The 19,825-nt window shown below is 32.7% G+C and overlaps 1 pseudogene; it reads left to right on the top strand.

Annotated features, from left to right (window-relative positions):
* The first annotated feature begins 5,830 nt into the window (after nucleotides 1–5,830).
* On the top strand, nucleotides 5,831–6,545 carry LOC129081103 (monocyte to macrophage differentiation factor-like; annotated as a pseudogene).
* Nucleotides 6,546–19,825: the final 13,280 nt, after the last annotated feature.

Here is a 19,825-nt window from a genome sequence, read left to right as displayed (position 1 = left end):
GATACAAAAATATGATCATATCAATAGATGCAGAAAAAACATTCGATAAAATCAAGCAACCATTTACGATAAAAACTCTCAGTAAAGTGGGAATAGAGGGAAATTACCTCAATGTTATAAAGGTCAGATATGAAAAACCCTCAGCCAACATCATACTCACTGGGAAAAAAATATAAGATTTCCCTTAAGATAAGGAAAAGACAAGGATGTCACTTTCATCACTCTTATTCAAAATAGTACAGGACATCCTAACCACAGCAATCAGACAAAAAAAAAAAAAAAGGCATTCAAATTGGAAACCAAGAAGCAAAACTGTCATTATTTAAGATAACATAACATTGTATATAGAGCCCCTCCAAGTCCACCAAAAAAAATACTAGAACTAATAAGAGAATTTTATAAAGTAACAAGATAGAAAATAAACATCCAAAAATTAGTTGCAGTTTTATACACCAGTAATGAAATGTCAGAAAGAGAAACTAAGAAAACAATCACATTTACAATTGTATCAAAAAATAAAACACATAGGAATAAAGTTAACCAAAATGTGAAAGACTTGTATGCAGAAAATTATAAGGTACTGAGAAAGAAATTGAAGAAGACACAAATGATTGGAAGCATACACCATGTTGATGGATAGAAAAAATTAACATATTAAAATATCCATACTACCCAAAGCACTTGATTAATTTAATTCTATTTCAACCAAGATACCAATAGCCTATTTCACAGAACTATAATAAATATTTCAAAAATTTATATGGGACAACAAAAGACCTCAAAAAGCCATAGCAATCTTGAGAAAGAAGGACAAAGAGCAATTATACTACCTGATATCAAACTATACTACAAGGCTCCAGTAAATAAAACAGTGTGGTACTAGCAATAAAAACAGACATATAGAACAATAAAACAAAATAGAGGCCCCAGAAGTAAACGCTTGCTTTATGGTCAATTAATATTTGACAAAGGAGTCAAGAGCATACAATAGAGTAAAGACGGTCTATTCAATAAATGGTATTGGGAAAATGGCCAGATACATGCAATAAAATGAAACTAGACCACCTTCATACACCATACATAAGAATAAACTCAAAATGGATTAAAACCCTAAATGTTATACTTAAGACCATAAAACTCCTAGAAGAAAACAAAGGAAATAAAATCTCAGACACTTCTAATAGCAATATTTTTTGTTGTATATCTCCTTGAACAAGGGAAACAAACAAACAAAATAAACAAATGGGACTACATCAAACTAAAAAGTATTTACAAGCAACGGAAACCATCCACAAAATGAAAATTCAACCCACTTAATGAGAGAACACTTTGTCAATGACACATCTGATAAGGGGTTAATATCCAAAATTTATAAAGAACTTAACACCAAAAATGGTTCCCTTTTGTCTATAATCTTAACAGCAATTGTTTGTTAATTTGTTTATGGTGGCCATTCTGACTTGTGTGAAGTGATACCTCATTGCGGTTTTAATTCTCATCTCTCTGATGGCTAGTGATGTTAAGCATCCTTTCATATGTCTATAGGCCCTCTGTATGTCCCCTTTGGAGAAGTGTCTGTTCATATCCTTTGCACTGTTGATGGGGATGCAGACTGATGGATGCATCAACTGTGGAAAACAGTATGGAATTTCCTCAAAATAATTAAAAATGGAACTGCTTTTTGACCTGGTGAGTCCACTGCTGGGATTATACTCTGAGAATCCTGAAACACCAATTCAGAAGAACTTAGGCACTTCTATGTTCATAGCAGCACCATTTACAATATCCAAGTGCTGGAAAAAGCCTAAGTGCCCATGAGTAAATGAGTGGATCAAAAAAATGTGGTTCATTTACACAATGGAATGCTACACAGCGAAAAGAAAGAAAGAACTACTATCCTTTGGAACAGCTTGGATGGAACTAGAGTATTATGCTAAGTGAAATAAGCCAGGTGGTGAAAGAAAATTCCATATGATCTTACCTATAAGTGGAACCTAATCGGTAAAACAAACAAGTGAGCAAAACAGAACCAGAGACATGGAAATAAATAACAAATTGACAGTGACCAGAGGGTAGGGGGGAGAATGATAATGGGGAAAAGAAGAGGAAGGGTCGAGGAACATGTATAAAGCATCCACGGACAAGGACAAGAGAGGGGAGGATTGACTGTGGGAGGTGGTGGTAGACAGGTCACGAGAGAGCAGCGGGGGCAGGGAGCGGATGGGGACAACTGTAATTGAACTACAATAAAAAAAATTAGGCAAAGGATCTGAATAGATTCTTCTTTTTAGAGGACATACAGATGACCAATAGATATGTGAAAAGATGCTCTATGTCACTGATCATGAGAGAAATACAAATTAAAATCACAATGAGATGTCCCCTCACACCTGTTGGAATGGCTATCATCAACAAACAAGCATTGGTAAGGGTTTTAAGAAAAGGGGGTCTTTGTGCACTGTTGGTGGGAATGCAGACTAGTACAGCCACTGTGGAAACCGATATGAAGTTTCTTCAAAAATTTAAAAATAGAAATGCCTTATGACCTAGCAATTCCATTTCTGGCAATGTATTTGAAGAAACATAAAACACTAATTCAAAATTATATATGCCCCCCCTATATTTATTGCAGTGTTATTTACAATAGCCAAGATTTGGAAGCAGCTCAAGGGCCCATCAGTAAATTAGTGGATAAAAATGCTGCAATACATTTACACAATAGGATACTTGGCCATAAAAAAGGAAATCTTACCTTCTGTGACAGCACGGATGGACCTGGAAAGTATTATGCTAAGTGAAATAAACCAGTCAGAGAAAGACAGGTACCATATGATTTCACTTATATGTAGGATATAGTAAACAAAATAAACCAACAAACAAAATAGAAACAGACTCATATATAATTCCTGTACAGAGAACAGATTGACAGCTGTCAGAGGGAAGGGTATTGTGAGGTTGAGTAAAAAAGGTACGGGGATTAAGGATAAAGAATAAAATCTCAGAGACATAGACAACAGTATATAGTGACTGTTAGAGGGAAAGGTTGGGGAAAGCTATAACTGGTAAATGTGACAGGAGACTTGACTTTCAGTGGTAAACACACAATGCAATATGCAAAAGATGTATTATAGAATTGTTTAATTTTATTAACCATTGTCACTCCAATATATTCAATAATAATAAAATAAAATATAATAAAATAAAAATTTTTGTAAAACAATCCTCTAGTACTGTAAGTCCTTAATTATAGGAAAATTAAAAATCATACATCCAAATGAATATTTATTTAGTATACTATAATATAAATGACTAGTGACATTGAGAATTAAAGTATCATATTTCTTTGTTAAAAAAATGGGTAGTGTATACAGTTTGAACAGTGTTGGCCTTCTCATCAGATATAAATTTGGAATCAACATTTATCCTTCACACTTTCAATGTTGTGAACTGCTACAGAGCTTCTTCCTTTAATGTGAAGTTTTTGCCTCTGGTGAATCTTCATTCTTTTTGCCACAACCACTTTTGCCAGCTACATTGATAATTTTGCCTTCACTAAATTTCTCTCTCTACAAATTTAGAGTCCCTGAAACTGCAGTAATGTCAACATTTGCATGGTCATTGATTTCTTCTACAACTCCATTTACATTTGATTCAAATTTTATAGTCAGCATTCTGACATTTTGTTTCATTACTGCACTTTCATCTTCGTTGGCAAGTTTCCTCTATTGATTATTCATTTTTGTGAAATGCCACCTCGGTTTATCACTGAGGTACAAGAACGCAACAACACTGTATGTGTTGCTGTCTGTGCATGTACCAAATAACAGATGCGCAGTGACCAGTCACCAACAGACTGAAATAAATAATGTGACTGATAACAAATCATGGTGTGCATCTGTGGTTTACATAATGATATGTGGACTGCAGAGCTACCAACAAAGCTGGTACTTTGTGAGATTTCTCATAGTTAATACATCATTGTAACTGAAATTTGAACTTTGTTGTTTGGTGCCGGTGCCATTTATCTAAACCTTGGTAACTGGAACTTATATACATTATAAATTGTATAAATTTTGCGTTTCCTGTACTTTGGAAAAAAGAAATTTTAGAAGGCTTTCAGGTACTGTTTGCAAACATATGGAGTGAGGAATATAGATGCCTTGTTTGTAGTCAAGAAACGTTAGTGGAAATTCTAGATGGGAATTATTTATAGGTAGGTTGAATTAATTCAAAACCAGATAAAGTTTATAAAATTATAAGTGATTGTTAATGGAAATATTGCCTCTGAAATAAATGAAAGCCTTGTAAAACCTGAAATTTTCTGACACCAGATAATTATCTTTTGTCCAGGAATGTTATATCTGCAATTCTAAAATTAAGTAGGCCTTTCAACCAACTAACCTTTAAGCTCTTATCTAGCTACATGATGCTATCTCATTTCTGGAGTACATAGAATGGGACCGTATCACTCAAGGACATCTTCTATGCCTTCTTTTCCTATATAAAAATGAAAAGAAACTCTTTTTGAAAAGAATAGGCTAGTCAAAAATATTATAAGAACTAACATTTTGATAGATATAGGCATGACATTTTTAATCAGTTAATAGAAATGTACAAATTTAGTCAACAAACCAATGGTATGCCAAAAATAAATAATATTATCATTAATAAAATCAAGAGTTGTTCATTGTATTCTCAGGTATGGAAAAAAATCACAGTAGCTGATCTGTGTATATATCAAGACATATATGTGGTACATACACATATGTTCTTATAAACTGAAATGAGAAATACACCCTAGTAAATATCTATGGTAATAGCTTTATGACACCTGATATGTACTTGTTTATTATATAATGTACTACGATGATGTTCTATCCTCCATGTATATGACTCTCAGCATCATTATGGTTAGGAAACTTTAATAATAGTGGGAATTGTTGCAATGCAAAAGATGCTATGGTGGCTTTAAACTTGTCTCCACATTAAAAGATAAAATTAATTTTATATTGGAAAATATTATTTTAAAGTTGTTTCTGAAAGAATACAGTATTTTTTTTAACTGGTAAATTCAACTTGTTTTATTTGAAAGTGATGTGAAATCTTTGCCGGTTTTATGAGTACATGTGGCATAGTTTCTTAACAGATAATCAGCTGGTGAACAGGGTATAAATGTATAACACTTTATGATGTTTTCTAATTACAACTTTACTTTTCCTCATTTTTTATTGGGGCAATACTTGTGTAAAATAATACAGAATTTTTTATCTCAGCAAATAGAACTTTACAGAAAAATTCTGTTTACAATTTACATTTATAAGTTGTTCTATTTATTTTGTTATTTGCATACATATTTTCATGCTTTTGTGGGCCATGCTTTTTTAAACCATTGATTCATTTCCATAAATTGAGAAAGTAAAGCGACATTATAGAAAACTACAAAAAAAAAAAGAGGGAGAAACATCAAACATATTCAGTATGGGCAATTAACATAGAAATGGTTTAGCTGAAATGAATCGCTTCTGTTAATATTAACATACACACTCTTTTTATCACCTTTTAAGAATATACCCATTACTAAGCCGGGAGGCAGAGGTAGGAGATGGGAAGCACTGGGACCCTTTAAGCGACTTCTCTCCTGCCCCAAGGCACGTGGTCTGGCCCCAACCTTGTCCAAATCTCTGTCCCGTCCCATTCCGGCCCTTCCCCACAGAGTGTCTGCTGAGCACCCAGGTGGCCTCTGGAGTAGCCCAAACTCAGGAGGTTAGATGTCCGGCCACTGGCAGTAATAACACGGAGCTCCCAGCACTCTAAGAGATGAGGAGGATCAATGTGTCCCAAGAACCGATTCCAGCGGTTCATGAACCACGTGGCCCAGACAATGGCTGTTGCAAACCAGCTTGTTAGGAACATACTGCTAACTGTTGCACACACATGCGCTCTTATCATTTAGGCCATCGTGGGCATATCTCTCTCCATTGCCTGTCTGGTGACTCCTAGGAGAAGATGACAGCATATCTTTATAGAATGGGCCCTCTGTGTCCTCTGCATTGTTTCCATAGCATTTCACATTATATCATGGAAAAAGAGACACTAAAGGACAATGGAGCATTATTTCCATATGTGTGATAGAAGAGCTATCTATTTCTTCCTTGTTGCATCTTATGCACCATGATTAAATCTCCTTAAACTTGGACCCCTGGCATCTCATATATGTTGGTTTATCTGGCTAATGACAGCAGGGAAACCATTTGTGTATTTCTCTACCATGAAAAGCACAAGGTGGTTGAGTTCTTTTTCAGTCTCACAATGGGGTTCTTTCCAGCCTTGATGGTGACACAATGAGGAACACTAATGGACTTCCCGAACTTGCCTGTAGGGGCTTAATTTATTGCCTAGGAGTTGTGCTCTTCAAGAGCCTGTGGCATCATCCCATTTGCCCATGCCATCTGGCCCCTGTTTGTGACCACGGCAGCTGCAGTGCATTACTACGCCATTTGGAAATATCTTTACTGAATCCTACAGACTTTATGTGACATTTATGACCAATCTGTACTAGGTCTCCAAACCAGTATTATTTCAATTATGGCACTTGGGAGTAGGGTAAGAGCTGAATATTGAACAGAGGGGAAAAAAAAATAAAGAAAAGTACAAGAGGACAACTACACTGACGTTCTTTATAGAGTTTGAATATAGTAAGTGTGAAAGTATAAATACTGTGTTCTGGAATTTTCTAAAACAAATAAATAAATTAGTGAACTAATTACTTATTCCATTCCACTATCATGCAGAACTCTGGGTAGACTTGGCCAACTGATGTTTACAAACCAGAATTTTATATTTTAATTTTACAGATTTTACCACATGATTTTTCTAAATTACTAAGTCAGGTTGTCAAAGTCAGTATAATAGCAAAGCTTCCTTTTTAAGTGAAAATTGTTTCTATCACTTTCCCATCAGCTGTGTAAAGACTCATGGACAGAACTTACACTACTTTTATCATGGTTCACCTTGGCATAACATGGATAGTGTTTAAATAGTATTTAGTTTTTTGTAATTTTTTAAGTGTTCCATGACACACATAACCATGTTTCCTCACCCATGTAAATTTTTGCAGCAAGCTGTGAACATTCTACAAATAAATGTTATACTTCTTCTGTTTTATTAGCCATGGAGAAATTGCCAATTTTTTAAAAAATCTGCAGCTTTCCAGACTTCTTTCTGCCAACCTCTGACTCAGAATTTTGTGCTGCTTTGGGCTATATTCTTGACCTAGTTTGATTTACTGATGGAAAAATATTTTGATATTATTACCTTTTTCAGAAGATTCTATATTTATTGTGGACCTTTGCCATTTTTTTTAACATCTTTTTCGACAGTTGATGACTGCTCGGTCTGTATTCATTTAATTGTTGGGTTGGCCATCCACTGAAAACTCCTACAGAGCATTGCTAAATACACTGAATAGTGTGGTATTGCTTCTTTGGTGCCCAAAGGTTAAGTCATTATCACTTAATTCTATATTATCAGTTTGATATTCATTTATAAACTGTGGAATTTGATACAAAAATTCACATATCTACCTTATTTGTGCATCTCCCAATATATTTTTTCTTTTAGATTATATTTATATATATTCAAATATATATGTATATTTTCAAAGCATTGTTTGACAGATGGAAACTCACGTGTCTGTAGTCCATGGGTTGTATCCTATCTCAGTGCAGTGGTATTTAATATATTATTTTTGGTTTTCTTTCACTGTTTTGTATTAAGATTAACATATTAGTTACTCTGTTGATTAATCTCCTGTTGGTGTTTTAATAAATGAGACAACCTTGCCTTTAGATCAGGTGCTGATATGACTGTTTTCTAGCAATGTCTTTGATCAATGGAATTGTTGGTTTGATGATACATTTAGGTTTATTCATTAAATCTTAGTATTGATACAGCTTTAAAAATGGGGTTTATTTTTCTGTGTTTGTTTAGAATGTTCTTGTTTTGGTAAATTATATGGGAATGAGGAACAAGCAAACTGATTTTCATTCATGAATTTTTAAATAGGCGAGGTACTCCGTAATGACACCAAGCAGACCACACCTACCAGCATGATTCTCAACATCTGGATGACTGTTGTTTTACTGTGTACATTTCATTGCTTTAAAAAATATATTTATTTTTAGAGAAAGAGGAAGGGAGGGAGAAAGAAAAGGAGAGAAACATCAGTGTGCAGTGGCCTCTCGCATGCCCCCTACTGGTGACCTGGCCCACAACCCAAGCACGTGCCCTGACTGGAAATGGAACCTGCGACAGACAGTTTGGTTCACAGGCCTGCATTCAATCCTCTGAGCCACACCAGCTAGGGCTTATTTCATTTTATATTAACTTTTATGGATTTCTTTAAAGTCTAATCAAAAGAAACACTGTCAAAGTCTTTAAAATGTATGTAAAATTTTGTGGACAAGAATAAAATCGTTACTTGGAAAAATAATATACCAATTAATATCTTTATGGCAAATTTTAAAAACATCTATTACTAAAATTATTTAATTTTTTCCTACTTCTTTTTCTAAAATAGCAAATTTGCTTGATTATCATTTGGTAGACCAATGGCTAACCAATGATCCTTAGATTACTTTTGAGATGGGATGGCCTTCAAGATGGGCCAGACCTGAGTCTTTGAGATACCTGTAGGTTGTCATAAGCCCAATGACTTTTTGAGTATGTTATCAATGTTACATATAAGCCACTTTAAATAGTGCAAACTTATATTTCCTAATTGTAAATTGCAACCTAATAACCCATATTTAAAGGATGTATAATGTACTATAAATCATAATGCTGGTTAGAGTAAAAAGATAAGTTTTGGAAGGTATCAAATAATCAACTTTTATCATCAAAATTCCAGCTTTCAGGATAACCAAATAATACTACATTGATGTTAAACTTCTATATCCAAAAACCTGAAGAATATTGTCAGTGTTTTATGTAGGATGTCACATATAGTTCCAAAATTTTATAAAACTGAAGAGGTGAGATCTTTTAGATTTAGCAAATATTTACTAAATACCGTCTATAGTGTAGTCTCTAAGAAACAAATGTGGATGTTTCCCTGATCATAAGGATATAAAGTTAAAATAGTACTATTTATATTTTAAAAATATTGAAAATTTTAACTGTGTCATTTTAAACAACTTGATGGTGAAATGCTGATCCTATGAATTAGGAACAAAGTATAAACTGCCAGTATTAATCACGTTTCCTTATAGTGTAGATAGAACAACTGCTAGTTTAATATTTTGGAAATTTGATACTTAAAATTATATCAAAAGATACTAATTTATATCTTTGCCCTGAAAATAGTTTTAAGAGATACAGAACACAGTAATGACTCATTTTTATTTCATTTTTGGGATGATTGAGCTTCACAAAGATTAAGTGGCTCATTACAAGTCATATTGACAAAGTGCAGACCAATGTCCCGATTTTCCATAATGACTATATAACTACCAGGTCCAGAAAAGAATTGAAATCTTCATGCAGACTTAAATAGTTTAGATAAAAAGTCATATTCAATAGTGTAAGGCAATTTATATTTGGGAAAATGAAAAAGAATTATTTCTATAGCTCAAGTTCAACACAATCTTGAAATGATAAAGCATATGTAGAGCAGGAATTTAGTACCAGCAATTCTCATGAATTATATTGTGTCTTAGGAGGACATAATGGAATCTTGAAGTGAATAAATATTCATATTTACTAAAAGACAAAAGTGTTATGTTTTACATAATATTAAATTAGCATAAAATGAACTAACCTAAAAGAAAAATGAACAGATATTTTTTAATTTAATATTTATGATGGCAGAAAAATGTATTTTGTAATTTCTATTTCATAGAATTGTTCTAAAATGAGAAACATTTCTCATTACATTTATTAAAGACTATTATGAGAATTTAGTTTATTACCCATATGTTTTCAAGCCTTAGAACATTTTTGGAAGCAATCTTTAACACCCCAAACTTCAAACCAAAGAGAGACCTACAAGCACTACATTAAACACAGTTATTAAATAAAATTTGAATTGAATCATAGAAGAAATAATTTCAATCTGTGTAAAAAAGCACAATATTTTTGCAAAATAACTACTCGTAAGTGTTTGTCTGCATTGTGCTATGGCAGTGTTCCCCGAAATTATTTTTAATTATTGCTCTCCTAGAGAACATTTTTATATAGTTTTTTCTTAACTGTCCACTAACATGAAATGTTAATATCACATATACTGTGTATCTGTTTATGTACTGCCACCTTCCGGAAGTCATAAACTCCAACAAAAAAGTAATCTTCCCCCCAATTTTTTTTTCTTTTGGGATAATATTGTCCCAGTTGAGAATGCAAGTGCTATGGCAATCGGTTTTAAAATTACAAAAATTCAGGGAAAAAAATGTATTGTTGATTATATACATCTATCATTACTCTTCTATAATTCAGAATTGCCTGGCTAATTCTGGTCAAAGACTCAATAGTCAATTCAGCACAGTATGAATATTCTTCATTTCATATTTTTAAATATTTGTTATACAATTAGCATTTTCCCCAATTCTGGAACATGAGATAAAGTGTCTTACATCTATAAATACTACTGTCCTTTACTGGGATATATTCCTATTACTCTGGGAAAATAAAAATTAATAGAAAAGTATATATATCAAAGTCAGATTTTCATGTAAAAAAACAAAATTATTCAAAATTATTGCTTTTTCATTTATCCAAGAAAAAACCTGCACAATTAATGGTATTATTTCCTCCTAAGCCCATTTGTAAATGCAAACATGTCTTTATTTTGAGGTTTCAAAAGTAGGAAGTTAAATGCAATTATGTATAAGTTCATAATTTCTTTGACAATATTATTTTATGTGTATTTATGAGCTAACAGAGACAATATGAACTAGAGAAAATAAGCCCAAGATAAAGAATAACATATATCCCATGGCTCACTGAGTTGAGCACTGGACTGTGAACCAAAAGGTCACCAGTTTGATTCCTGGTCGGGGCACATGCCTTAATAGCAGACCAGGTCCCCACTTGGGGCCGTGCAAGAGGCAACTGATCAATGTTTCTCTCACACATTTACATTTCCTTCTTTCTTTCTGCCTTCCCCTCTCTCTCTAACATATGTATATATATACCTTCTACAGTGTAGTTTCTAAGAAACAAATGTGAATGTTCCCCTGATCATGAGGATATAAAGTTAAAATAGTACTATTTATATTAAAAATATATTGAAAATTTTAACTGTGATTTTAGACAACTTTAGACAATTATAAATATATATAATTAATATTTATTTTTAAAGCAAAGCTATATTTAGAGATGTGCAGTGTCTTTCTCCTCTTCTATGCTATGAACTTCTTGTAATAACAAATTAGACTTCATTTTTTATATTCCCAGAAACCAAAGATATATTCATATGAGTTTCTGTCATGCCCAGCCCTTTGCTTGTCTCTTTACAGCATCATTCCTTCTTGGTTCACAGTATTTTAAGATGTAAATTTTTGTAAGAAGGAAAAGGGGGTGGTATAGTTGTAAATAAATAATACGTAAGTTTTACTTGAAACATTACTATTTCATTAATGAAAATGTATATGATCATAAACTGGATATAATTTAAATGTCTTACACCTTGGGTTAAATTCATATTTAATATTTATATCTGGTGCTTAATAAAACAAACAACATGGACATAAATATTCCCTTTATGTACTTACTACCAAATATATACAAGAAAACTCTAAATAGTAAAAGATTTGTCTATCCCTAAAACTGAAATTTGAAATAAGGTGTGTAATATACAATATTTGAAAATTTTATAAGATTTTTAAGATGTTTATTTTATAAAGATTATTATTTTAAGATTATTTAAGATTAAGATATATTAAGATTATAAGATCATTATTTTATTATAATAAGTAAACAACTTAATAGAAACATAAGGAAACCTGATAAAAATACAGTTCAAGACAACAAATATGTATGATATATGAATCTTAAAATGCATTCAAATTCACATCATTAATACTAGAGCATTTAAAATACTTATTATTGTTCAAACAACAATTTTGCTTCCATCTTATTGGCAAAACTTGCAAGCCAATCAGCTGATTCTACTTTAACCTGCTGTTGTGGAAGTTGGCACTATCAAATATTTCTGATGCACATGTAAGTCAGTACAGCCAAAGAAAGATGTATAGTCATAGTGAACACATTTATCAAAATTTAAATGCATATGCCTTTGATTCTAGATGATATCCGTCTAGAGATCTATTCTCTAAACAAATCTGCATATATTAATGGTGTTAGTTGCAACATTGTTTGTAATACAAAAAATAGAAGGAAAGTTATAATTATGGTATAAAATGCTATACCAAGGTTAAAATGAATGAAATGTATATATATATATGTACATTTATATTTCATGTATATATATATGAACATGAAAGACAATCATAAGAAATTTTGTTTTAAAAAATGTTACCTAACAACATGTATAATTTCACTTGTTTTTAAAACTAATAAACACAAAATACACACACTAACCTAAACATATAGAAAAAATGTCTAGAAAAAAATATATATGTATTTATATATAATTTAAATTCTTACTTTATGCAGAAAGAAGGGGTTTGATTTTGGGAAAATTGAGTTAATTCTTTCTATATGCCTATAAGTGTTCTAACACTTATCAGGAATTATTATATTATAATTGCAATTATAAAAATATTTTTGAAGTAAAATTAAAATATACTACATGAGATAACAGGTTGTTAACTAACCCTTATTGTAGTAATTATTTCACAATATATAAGACCTGTCCAGAATATATCCAGCCATGTAATATGAAAAATAGAGACATTTACTGAAGAAGATACAAGAAACATTGTAAATAAGACAACGACACCTCAGTCTCCTTCAAAGTAGGCACTTCAGGACCTCACACAGTTCTCCCTATCACCATTAGCTGCCCTGTCATATTTTCCTGAATCTCATTGGCAATTTGAAATCTCTTCCTTTTCAAAGGTAATTTTAGTTTTGGGAAAAGCCAGAAGCCACAAGATGTCAAGTCTGAGCTGTAGGGGAGTTTAGTCTCTTGGGGAATTTGCTGTTTTGCCAAAAATCTCTGCAAGAAACATGATGCATGAGCAAGTGCGTCGTCATGATGAAGCTATCAATCACCAGTTGCCCATAGCTGTGGCCTTCTGAATCATCTGAATAGTTTCTGCAAAGGAATGTTCAAGCCTAAGGTAAAATTTGATGCAGATTGATTGCTCTTCTCACTCAGTCATTTTGAATGCGATGACCACACAGTACCCAGGCTCACTCAATGTCATCTACTGTTTTCACTGATTAGTACAGTGAATTCATTATTGTTCATGCATATACATTCAAGTCCATTCTCTTTGGCTGCCAGGTTACATTGATGTTGTGCAAACCGTTCACATTATATTAACAATGGCTGAACTTTTTCCAAGCAGACTAAATATATATATATATATGAATGAATATATATATTCATTCATTCATATAAATATGTTTCATCAGGGTGTAGGGTGCACATCTAAAACTTACACAATGTTAAATATTAATTATAGTTGGATAAACCTGGGAAAAAAGTAAACTACTATATTTTCATTTTACCAATATGTTGTTTGGCTTATGTTCTGTGACCATTGAACTGTAAATTTAAATTTATTCCTAAAACCTAAATATTAACACTAGGAAGTTGAAGATATCTGTAATGATAACACATTATTTCAAAATATCTATGGAAGTAAAGGAACTTCCTTAACAAGAGTTCAAAAATTATGTTTTCTTCTTTAATGATGGATTTATCTTACACAAAATTTCAATTACTAATTCAATAGTTTTGTTTAATTAGACTCCTAACTACTCGTTATTATACCTAACTATTGTCCAATTTGTATTCTAAAATTGACCCTGAACCATCACTGATTAGTAATATTAATTTTAGTATTTTAAAATTTTAATCAAAGCTTAAATACATGTATGATTATTGTATTGTTTTGATATCAATTAAACAGATTATGTGGGTTCTTAATTCTAAAAGTTAAAATACAAAAAATATTGAGGTTTTGGGGAGCAGATATATGAGAGTGTATTTTGTATGTACATCTGTGCAAAAGAGATAATGAATACTAAATATTTTTTAATTTTAGCCCTTATTATTTAGACAATCTAAACTGTAATTTATATTTTATCAACTGATAATAAATCAGGTTTTTTAATTTTTAATTTTTCTTCTAGAAATTATTAGAATACACATAGAAATATTTAGAAAAATTTATCCAAATAAAATTTAAACAATTTAATTAGAAATTGTTTTATATATTTTTGTCTCTGAAAACCTAAACATAGGTGTTTTAAAAATCAAATATCTGCATTAAACTTACATTTATGCTATTTTATGTGGGATTTGAGATATAATTTTATAGTCAAACTACAAAACTGTAGGAACAAATTTATCTTAAGTGAAATTGAAAATTGTAGTCAAAGATATTTTTTCAAAATAGACTAGATTAGATTTTCCCTATCTCAGCCAGCACTTTAACATTCTTTTACTTTCTGTATACATGTCTCTGATGTCTTCTTTTTATTTAATACACATTAAAGAAAAAATGTCTTCCTTACTGACTTCAGTACAGGAAATGTGAATGCTGAGGCTCTGCCAGGGTTTTATTTGTAATAACATCATATTGTCTCTGATGTGCTTACAGTATTAACAACTTGCCATAAAACAAGTGGTAGCTCAAAGGCTTAAAATCCATTCCCTTGAAACTTACCTGCTGATGACTCAACCTCAAATAATGTAATTTTCAAGTTATTTGATTTCCCATATTAAACATTTTATATTAGATCCATCTTTAAATCAAATCATATATGTTATAACTATGGATTATGACCAATATGTGTTTCCATATTGATTATTCAGAGCTCAAAACATATGTTCTTTTTAAAAAGATTTTATTTATTTATTTTTAGAGAGAGGGGAAGGGAGGGAGAAAGAGAGGGAAACATCAATGAGTGGTTGCCTCTCACATGCCCTCTACTGGGAACCTGGCTTAGCAACCCAGGGACGTGCCCTAGACCAGGAATTGAACCAGCAACCCTTTGGTTCTCAGGCTGGTGCCCAGTCTACTGAGCCACACCAGCTAGGGACAGAACATACTGTCTTTTGAAACAGTAGTTTGGTTTCAGAATACCAGGCAAACAAAAATCTCATAAAATGGCCAAAAAGTATTTATTCTGCTCTTAGATCCTGTTTCTTTCACCTGTTTGCAGTTTCTGTTTGAGGAAAGAACTTAAGTTTTCTGATCTGAATTATAAAAATAAGTTCCTGTATTGCACTGATTATTTTTAGGATTATTAATGTATAATGCATCTTAATGTACTTCCCTAAAGGTTTTATATATACACTTTCTGTTCTAAATCTCTTTATAAATACAAACTTTAATAAAAATCAACTATGGAAATAGCATGTAAAAAATTCTGTGACTTTGTGGATTTCATATTTTAGGAACATTCTTTACTTAGAAGCACAATGAAATATTTTCCAGAGATATAACACAATGTAAAAAAAAAAAAAATCCATGTCTTCATAGAAGTTTGTAGCTCAGGGATTAGTATCCTTGAATGGATTATTTATTATTGACCTATTATGTACATGTCACACCAAAAAGTGGGGTATAAAAAAAGATGGTGCAGAAAAAGACTATCAAATTGAAAATTCAAATACAATTTGATCTGCAAGGATTCTTAGAGCTCATATGAGATTTATCACTGAAACAAGTGTGTTTTTATTCTACATATGATACTAATTTCAAAATCATCATCATCATCTATAAAGCTGAAATCTACTTGAAAATAATATGGTAGCATTTGAAACATATAGCGAACATAAAGAATACATTTTTTAAAACTAAATAATAAATCTGGTAACAAGTGTGCTGTTTGCTTATCTTGGTTGCTTGGGACAGTGGTTATTTGTATTTGTTGTTTCAGCTTGGTTATCTCATACAAAATAAGTTTTATTATCGATGCTTATTGTTGCATTTTTCCCCCACATTCACACCTCTGATTAGACACAAAGATATTGATAAAATAAAATAGGTGTTAATAAGAGTGATATATGAAACTCTTGAAAGAGATCAAGCCTTTTAACAGGGTAAATGATCTGTGGAAGTACCTATAGATGGTTGTTATTTTGACTAAAGCATGCTCAGGCACTTTAGAATGACATAAGGAGTACATTCCAAGGTTGTTTCATGATATACAATATTCCATTAAAATTAGTCCCTTTGAAGCTGAAACAGTGTAAGATTCTTACTCCCATTCTGAATTGAATACATTTCAAGCACTGTGTTTTTCTAATTATCAGGGCGTTGTATTTTTCTATTTGGTTGTCTTTTTGTATTCAACCATCTTTTTATGCTTATTCTGGAAATTAGAGCTTGCCATATTCACAGTTTATTATGCTAACAAATTATCGTTAACAATAAAGTTTTTTTTTAAGCCTAATAGTCACTTTAAGTTCCTTTTACAATCAATAAGATGAGAGGAGAAGCTCTGAATCATCAGTAAGCTTTTTTACTTTACAACACTAAATACTCACAATGAATGTATAAACAGATTCAGGTTCAGGTAATAAAAAAAAGGAAATGTTTCCTTGTTGTTTTTTAAAGGTAATTTTCCTTTTCATATTCTTATTAGCATTACTAAAATTTTTCACATCCTATATATTCAATAAATGTTTTTTTAAGTTTTTCTATAAAAACAAGGAATGTTGGAATGTCAAAAAATTCTAGCACAAACACTTTTCTAATTTAAAAAAAAAACCCTTGAAGCAGAACTCATGCTAAAACAAGAATCTCAATAAATAAATCCCTTAGATATTATAGAAAAGGTTTCAATCTCAGTTTGTCATACCCTATCAATCTTTATACATTACAGATTTGTAAGTTCAAATAATGTCATTGATTTTGTTAGAATTTTTACTTGTTCATGTTTTTTTATAAAAATAAATTATTAAAATTTCACTTGAGTTTGATAGAGAAATGGGAAAATTTTTGATAGTGGAGAAAAAAAAGAATGTTTCAAATATACTGACTGGAGTTTGTTTGCATGGAGGGAGGGGGCTGAAAACAGGGTAGCTCAAAGTGGGTTTTCTGTGGGCTGGTTTGGAAGCATATTTGACTTTCTCTAGATGGTATTGAGTTGGAGATAGGGAAAAAATAGGAAAAGTGGAAGTCAGTGACTGTTCTGGTCTGGTTGCTGCAGAAGTTGTGGTTAGATGTTGGGAACAGTCCTGTCTGGTTTCAGGAAATGCAGCTTTGTTGTCAGGTGAGAAGACCCCAAGGATGGAACTAAGCAAGGAGTCCTTGGGAAGATAGGACACTGAGAAGACAAAAACCTGTCCCCCTGCCTCCCTCACATCACCCTGTTTGGCCCCAGAAGATGGCTGGTTAGTCAATGATGGGTAAGACCCCTTGATGGCACGGTTAACAGTCACAGGGGATGGGCACAGTCACATAGGGACCCATCAGGACTCAGCTTTGAAATGGCCAGAATCCTCATTCTATCTGAAAGAAGTCTCCTTATCTCTTGGCTGCTCTACTCTGCCTGCCAGCTCAGGCTTGAAACAGTACTGGAGGCAGCCCTACACTGGATCAGGTGGTTTCCCGGGGAAATTGGGTCTAAAAGTAAATTAATCTCCTTGGAGCATGCTTTGTTTTTCCTAAACTATGATAACTGGCTCACACTGGGAAGGAAATTTACATTATTCATAGACCCTGACCCTAAACCATTTGGCAATCTTATGTTTACTCATCTTGGACCCATGCAAATCGGTATGTTCCTGCCCTTTGTCTTCCTCAAACATCACTTACTCTCTGCAAACATTAACATACTGATGTAATGAGATTACCTGTACGTTCCTACTACCTAGCCCCCTTTGATAACTCTTTCAATAAAAACAATTGTACACAGGGGCTGGGGGCATTCTCCAGTAGAGGGAATCGCCACCCCCTTTCCCTGGCAGACTGAGAAGTATCTGGAACGACTTATTTTATTTCCCCATCTGTGGTGACTGAGAGCAGCTCTGTGGGACAGAGTCTGCCTCCCCTCTGTTAGAGCTCCATTGTCCCTTTGTATATTCAATCTCTCAGCACACATGAATATGTGCAGGGTAAATTTTAGATCAGTTTGTCTATGTTCATCTTGGTCCATATGACTGTCAGTGAATCAGTGTTTAACAAAAATAAGTTTAGATATTTTGTGAAGAACATTATGTTTTTGGCTGGATTTGGTTAATTACTTTAAGAGTCATGGTGTATTGTACAAGTTGCAGTTTATTTTTCAGTTCTCAGTTCTCTCCTTACAGTTTAGCAGTCTGCAGGTCAGGTTTTCACTTACCACAAACTACAAATAAGATACAGCCATCTGGATATTTCAAAGGCATCTCAAAATAAATAGCTAAATTCTTTCTATTTATACTAGATTTTTTTTTTTTTTACTTATGTTTAATTGCTAAGTTCAGACTGCTCCAATTTCTTGATTTTTATTTGTACTGAGCCTAGGTTTTAACTATCTCTTGCATGGGCAATTGTAATATACCCCTGACTGGTGTATCTGATTCTGAAACCAGAAAAGTCATTGTTGGTGCTTCCTGTCACTACCAGAACCAATAAGTAGAGACAAGGATTCTTGAAGAAGACTTGTCTTGAAGATAGAATCTTCATGCGTGCTTTATTCAAATGCCCGGCATCTTAATATCTCATCCTGAGCTTTTAATAGGGAGAAGGAAAGGATAGGTAAGGCATTTCGAAAAAGATTAATCAGATAGGAGTTGCAGTCTGGTGATTTTCCTAGTATTTTTTTGTTTATTGATCAACAATTCTTTATCTGAGTCATTGATGTCCCCTCCCTGGAACACAATGGCTCAGAAACTATCACACCCTTTGCATAATCCCTGCTGAACAAAGGTTGAATTACTTATCAACCTCCTGGAGTCAAGTAGGTCATGTATTCCAGTTTCTTCATTCCACCTGCAGTAAACTCTTAAGCCTATCAACTATAAATGAAGCTAAAACATTTAACTCTTGAGTTTCCCTATCAATTACAATCTTTCTTCACTCCAATCCATCAACCTGCAAGCTATTAAAGTTCTATTTCTAAAGCATAGAGTCTGCTTTAAAACACATAGCAAATTCTGTAGTCAATACACAATAAATCCCAAACACAGAATAACGAACTTTTTATATCCTGGTTCAACCCACTTTTCCGCTGTTTCTACCATTCCATAGCTCTAAGGACCTGAATATTTTCTGAGCCTGATGAATGCTTTTACAAAATTATTGATTTGTTCCTTTTCCTCTCGTTTCTGGCCTGAAAATTTTGTTTCCACTTAAACATTCAAGGTACAAACTAACAATCTCTTCAGTAAGCCTTCTCAGACAAAATCAGTTGCTTCTTCCTGTGTTCCCATAGCACTTTATCCTAGGGTTTCTGTAGTATACTGAGTATATCGCAATAACTGGGGACATACTGTAATAGGTTCCCCATTTTTCTATTATCCCCATTGAACAGATGAGGAGTTTTATTTTTAGCAAGATAGTAACTTGTGAACTATCTTGAACACTTAATTTTTATATATAAGTCTGCTGTTTACTACCTTCAAAGCCTGTCATATTTACTATTATGCCCCCTTGATCTCCCTGTGTTATGATCATAGACTTAACCATGTTTCCCTCTC

Source organism: Pteronotus mesoamericanus, unplaced genomic scaffold (genome assembly GCF_021234165.1).
Source record: "Pteronotus mesoamericanus isolate MK-2021 breed Mesoamerican mustached bat unplaced genomic scaffold, CSHL_Meso_final contig_94, whole genome shotgun sequence".
In the NCBI taxonomy this organism is placed as follows: Eukaryota; Metazoa; Chordata; class Mammalia; order Chiroptera; family Mormoopidae; genus Pteronotus; species Pteronotus mesoamericanus.
The sequence above is the reverse complement of the archived record's forward strand: the minus strand, read 5'-3'. Positions and strand labels throughout refer to the sequence as shown.